The following is a 5,929-nucleotide window of genomic DNA, read 5'->3' as shown; positions in this document are numbered from 1 at the left end:
CAAAGCAGTGAAAAAAGCATGATACTTAATAGTCAGATTTAAATTTAAGTTCTTTCTTTGCTGTTGACTTAAGGTGGCACAGTGGATAGAGCACTGGCCCTGAAGTTGGGAGGATCTGAGTTCAAATCTTACCTCATACACTTACTATATGTGTCACCCTGGGCAAATCACTTATCCCCAATTGCCTTAAACATCTGGGGCCATCTCCAGTTGTCCTAACATATATCTTGTCACTGGACCCAGATGGCTCTGGCAGAGAGAGTGAGGTTGGTGAGCTGCAGAGTCTTCCCTCACTTAAATCTACTTCAGTGGAAGTCATAACACCACCTCCCAAAATCATGGTTCTCTTCAAGAAGGAAGGACAAACAACAACAACAATCTCTTTCAAATATAATTTCTTCATCTATTAAATGGGAATAGTAATGCTTATACTACCAACTTCACCAGGTTGTTATGAGGAAGGATATTTAAGGATTCAATACAAACTTTGTAATGGCAATGAACATTTTGTTTTTATCTTTATAGTCTCAATACCTAACAATGCCTGATACATAGTAGCTACTTAATGAATGCATGTTGATAGACTGATTTTCTAGCACCTCCATTGGTTAATACTACTACTACTTGCATTCAAGGATGGGTACCCAGTGAGGTAAGCTAATACTCTTCTAGAATAACCTTATGGGTGGCCACTCCCACTACTATAATTCACATGCCTACAATAGTATGGTTTCCATAAACAATCAAGCAGTTACCCAATTATCTTTTAGCAAAAGCATCTACTTAAATGGCATAATAAAAAGATTAACAACAAAATGTCCTCCTGAAAGTTGAGAGTCACTTGCCCCTAGATACACATGGTTTTCATGGGAAGAATAGGCTCAGTGGTAAACCATATGCCATGCCTCTGCTGAGATTGTTGCTCAGCTGAATTCCAAGAGTATGTACCTTTTCACACATGGTTCTTTTCTCAGATATCAATGTTCCCATTCCTCAAGTCTATTTCCTCCTTCGAGTCCCTCCCTCTGTGTATCCATGTCTGTCTGGTGCATGTGCGTGTCTTTGCTCTCCCCTAGATTTCCTATGGTCCAGTAGGCCCCCTTCAAATCCACATGTCCAAAAGAGGAATAGGGAGAGGAAAGAAGAGAAATTCCCTCCTTTCCCTGCAGGGATCTCTTTTGCAGGCACCTCCCAATTTACAATCTCACCCCACCCACCCACCCACACACACCTTTTTGTTTGTTTGTTTATCCAATCATGTTGTTTCCTTCTGGATTCAATTAGAGAGGTGTTTGCATCTCATAAAGATACCATATCTTGTTATACCTTTGATACTACATTCTATCTGATTACAGAAAATAGTAACAATAATAATAAGCAATTGAGTTGGGAAGCATCATATCCCTCTCCCCTTTACAATTACGTAAATGTGAGAACATATTTGTAAATCACCTAGCACAATTCCTTAAACATAATAGGCACTGAATACATGCTTCTTTCCTACCCCTTGACCCTCTTGCAATTTAGGGCAAAATGTATATGAAAGCATATGATTTTTGAGTTGGAAAACACCTTAGAGGTGATGCAGTCTTACTGCTTTATATTGTCCAATTCACTAAACATTTATTAAATCCCTTTTTTGTCCATTACCCTGGACTGAATTGCAACTGGACATGGAATTGGTGTGAAATAAGTTTTTTAGTGGACTGGATGCTATTTGCAAGGTTCAAGTGATTCTTTACTAGGGCTATGGTTACTGAATCTGACTGAACCTGCTGAAAAGAGCCCTGAATTTGGAGGTTGAAGACTTGGGTCAGTGATAGATGTTACATATTCTGGTTGTAATATCGTGTATTCTACTTGTGCAACTTTGAACAAGTCACAACTTCTCTGGGACTCAGTTTCCTCAATCTGTAAAATGGAGATAATTCTTGAACTTCCTATCTCAAAACATTATCTATTAATGTCAGAGTACTCTATAAATGTGATGTTATTATGAGAAAGAAGGAGAGAAGAACACAGTGGGTGGCCCACAGAAGGTTTCAATAATAACTAACCATTTCAGTGCATATCAAAAGCAAACCAATCCTCCAGGCCCTTTTCAGATTTGTTGATCACTAAGCTTCATGTAGTACCTTTTCTCAGGATTAAATGGAATGAATTTAAAACTGCTAAACAAACATGGGCACACACACACACACACCATTGGAAACACTTCATCTTACATCAATCAATTCTAGCCTGCCTATTATACAACATGACAAGCTTATGATAGGCAGAGAGATCCTAGAGCTTGGGTGGAAAAGATCGAGGAAAAAGAAAGAAAAAGAAAGGGGCAGAGTGAAGGATGTTGAGCCACTTTAACTTTAAAAGGGAACTTTAAAAGGGAAACTTGATGTTAAAAGGAAAATAGCAATGAAAAATAAATACCCATAGCATGGAGGTTTTGTGGGATTTGAGGCAGAGATGGGGGCAGGGAAGGTAGCATAGCATGTAGAAGGAAATGAGAGGAGAGTAGTAGGGTAGTATGAATAAAATAATTTCTCCAGCGTATTTTACATTCGATTTCATAATGGCCACTCCTTTCAGTCTACTCATCTGGCACTGAATTCAGCAGGTTATACTACTGCACACACTTCATTCTTACCACATGTGTCTAGTGATCTAGTAGCTGATTAGGAATATTTCTTAAATCCTCAGCTCAGGGCAGAAGACAATTTCATTGTAGACACAAGAGCAGTCCTTGAGAGAATCTCTGATGAACTCAAAGAAAGCCTGACTTCATGACCTACTTTCTAGACACAAGGAGGGACTATATTAACTATATTGAGATTGGAATGCAGAAAATCTAAGCTTGGTAGGTGCTTAACAATAAATGGGTTTTCTGACCTTCAATGTAGTTACTAAGAGAGAGTGTTATGTATTGGAAAGAGAGGAAGATTTGAAATGGAAAGGATTGGGTTTGATTCTCAGTTCTGTTCTCTACTGGCAAGACATGGGTGGGGCAAGTCAACTTTCTAGGCCTCACTGGCATCATCCATAAAATGAGAGGATCAGAATCAGTGATCTCTAAGACCCTACCCAGATGTAAAACTGGTTCTTCAGAGTTAAGGAAGAGATGTCATCCTGCTGGTGCAGCCTCTTCCTTGTCTCATCTCCATTGGGACTATGACATAATGTTGCAGAAGTGTGAGTCAGTTTAGTCAATAAGCATTTCACTGTCTTGAGTGCAGCTGTAGCAGAGGTATGCCAATGTTCCCATGACTCTGACTTGGGTTTTGACAAGAGGTTTAAACATCAGCTCTACTCTTTGAGGAGCTATTAGAACTCAAGCTGTGACTAGAGCCTCTCCTCTCATTAGACTGTGAACTCTTTGAGGGCAGAAGTTGTTTTTTGTCTCTGTGTATCCCCATTGTTTAGCACAGTGCCTGGAACATATTGTTTGATAAAGAACTGTGAATGACTTGACTATTGTCAACAGTACAATGATCTAAGACAATCCCAAAGAACTAATGATGAAACACACTATCCACCTCCAAAGAAAGAACTGATATTGATGAAATAGACTAAAGCATGCTATTTTTCATTTTCTTACATTTTTTTCTTTTGATCAAGTTTTCTTGTACAAAATGACAAATATGATAATGTTTTACATAATCATACATGTATAACCCATATCTGATTGCTTGCTACCTCAGGGAGGAGGCAGGGGAGGGAGGGAAGGTGAAATAAAAATTGGAACCCAAAACTATAAATAAAAATATTTATTATATAAAAAAATTTAAAATAAATAAAAATAAATAAAATGATGGGAACATGATTTATACCAGTCATGGCACTAAAGGTTTGGAGAACCAAAGGAGTTTTGAGGATATATGTTATTTTGACCTTGTAAAATTGAAATATAGAGCTTATTGATAAAAAAGGAAACCAAAGGAGTAGAAACTGGAGCCATCCCAATGTTTCTTCTATGGTTCTTATTGGGAAACCCAACTGTAGGTAGCAACTATCCTCTCTGCCTGTTCTGGTTGCTCTCCCAGAAGAAGAAATACTTACAATGGATTTGAGAAAGGAAGTGTCAGATCTAGGCCAGTTTAATTTTTCAATATTAGGTGCTATCCTAGGAAATACCCTGAGACAATGGTAGTATTTTTGCAGAAAAAAATAATTTCTGAAATAATTTTGTACATAAGTATATCATAGCATTATCAACTGAGTGAACAGTTCTTAGTGAACAGATTCCATTTTCAGACTCCCTTTGTTGGGAAGAGTTCTAGGCAAGAGTGTTGTTCACTCTTTCACAGGTTACTACTAACAAAGGAACCTTCAAAGTACAAATGTTCCAAGGACTAATGCCTCTCAAATACGAAGAAATAGGTGATCTCAAAAAGTTGCTATTCCAAAAGGACTAAGAAAGGTTTTCATTGATCTGAGCCTGAAATTGTTTTTGCTTCTGAGTAACAGGTAAAAATGAATTACATCTGGAAATGACTTCTCATATTAATCCATCAGTTAAGGCTCAAAGTAAATGCATCTAGTTTTACTATGTTTTAAGATCAATATGTCTTTCAAATCACTAGTAACTCCATGTTAACTAAAAACTGATGAGTCAACTAGATACTCCTGAAGGCTTTTTGTTTCGTTTTGTCTTCTCCTCTCACAGTATACCCAGTTAGTCAACAAGCTTTATTAAATAAATGTACTATGTGTCAAGCATCATGCTAAGTTCTAGAGGAAGGAAGGAAGGAAGGAAGGAAGGAAGGAAGGAAGGAAGGAAGGAAGGAAGGAAGGAAGGAAGGAAGGAAGGAAGGAAGGAAGGAAGGAAGGAAAGGGGGGAGGGAGGAAGAAGAAACAATCCTTGCTCTCAAGGAGCGCACATCTAATGGAGGAGAAAACATGCAAACAACTAAATACATGATATACACAGAATAAATTTGAAGAAAGCCAGGGAACCCAGAAGACAAACATGAGAAGGGAGAAAATTCTGGCATGATGGACAGTAGTTAAAAATGTTTGGAATTGGAAATTAGATTGTTATATGGGAGAAATAGCAAAGCGGCTAGTGTCACTGGATTACAGAATATGTGGAGGGAATAAGACATAAGAATATAGGAAAGGGTGCTCGCTTCAGCAGCACATATACTAAAATTGGAATGATACAGAGAAGATTAGCCTGGCCCCTGCACAAGGATGACACGCAAATTCGTGAAGCGTTCCATATAAAAAAAAGAAAAAAAAGAATATAGGAAAGGTAGGAAAAGACTAGATTATAAAGGATTTTAAAACACAAATAAAAAATATCTAGTGTTTATGTAGCTCTTCAAATTTTGCAAAGTACTTTGCAAATATTCCTTCATTTTATCATCACAACAATCCTGAGATTTAGGTGCTATTATTACGCCCATTTTGGAGTTGAGGAAACTGATACAAAGATTAATTAAATGATTTGCCCAGAGTTACATAGCCATTAAGTGTCTGAGGTACAACTTAAACTCAGGATTCCTCAATCAAATCCCAGAACTCTATTCATTGTATTGTCTAGTTGCCATTTTATATTTGATCCTGAAGGTAATAAGGAGCCATTGGAGTTTATTGAATGATGGGGTGACTTGGCCAGATATGCATTTTAATAAAATCAATTTGGCTATAGCGGAAGATGGACTCAAGTGGAATGAGTCTTGAGTCAGGCGTACTGACTGCTATATAATTATAATAGTCCAGGCAGATGTGAGGTGATAAGGATCTGGATCAGAGTGGTGGTAGCATCACAGGAGAGAAGAGGGAATGTAGAGATAGACATAGAAACATAAAGTGAGAGACAGAGAGAGATGTGAAAAAGAGAGAGAGAGAGAAGGAGAGACAACGACAGAGAGACAGAGAAAGACAGAGAGAGACAGAGACAGAGAGAGACACAGAGAGAGAAAAATAT

The 5,929-nt window shown here is 37.8% G+C and overlaps 1 non-coding gene across 1 annotated transcript; it reads left to right on the top strand.

The window, feature by feature from the left end:
- The first annotated feature begins 5,118 nt into the window (after positions 1–5,118).
- LOC122744837 lies at positions 5,119–5,225 on the top strand. Its single transcript, XR_006355179.1, has one exon. It is a non-coding gene; the product is annotated as a U6 spliceosomal RNA (small nuclear RNA).
- The last annotated feature ends 704 nt before the right edge of the window (positions 5,226–5,929 follow it).

The sequence above is a fragment of the Dromiciops gliroides genome, chromosome 2 (assembly GCF_019393635.1).
Source record: "Dromiciops gliroides isolate mDroGli1 chromosome 2, mDroGli1.pri, whole genome shotgun sequence".
In the NCBI taxonomy this organism is placed as follows: Eukaryota; Metazoa; Chordata; class Mammalia; order Microbiotheria; family Microbiotheriidae; genus Dromiciops; species Dromiciops gliroides.
The sequence above is the reverse complement of the archived record's forward strand: the minus strand, read 5'-3'. Positions and strand labels throughout refer to the sequence as shown.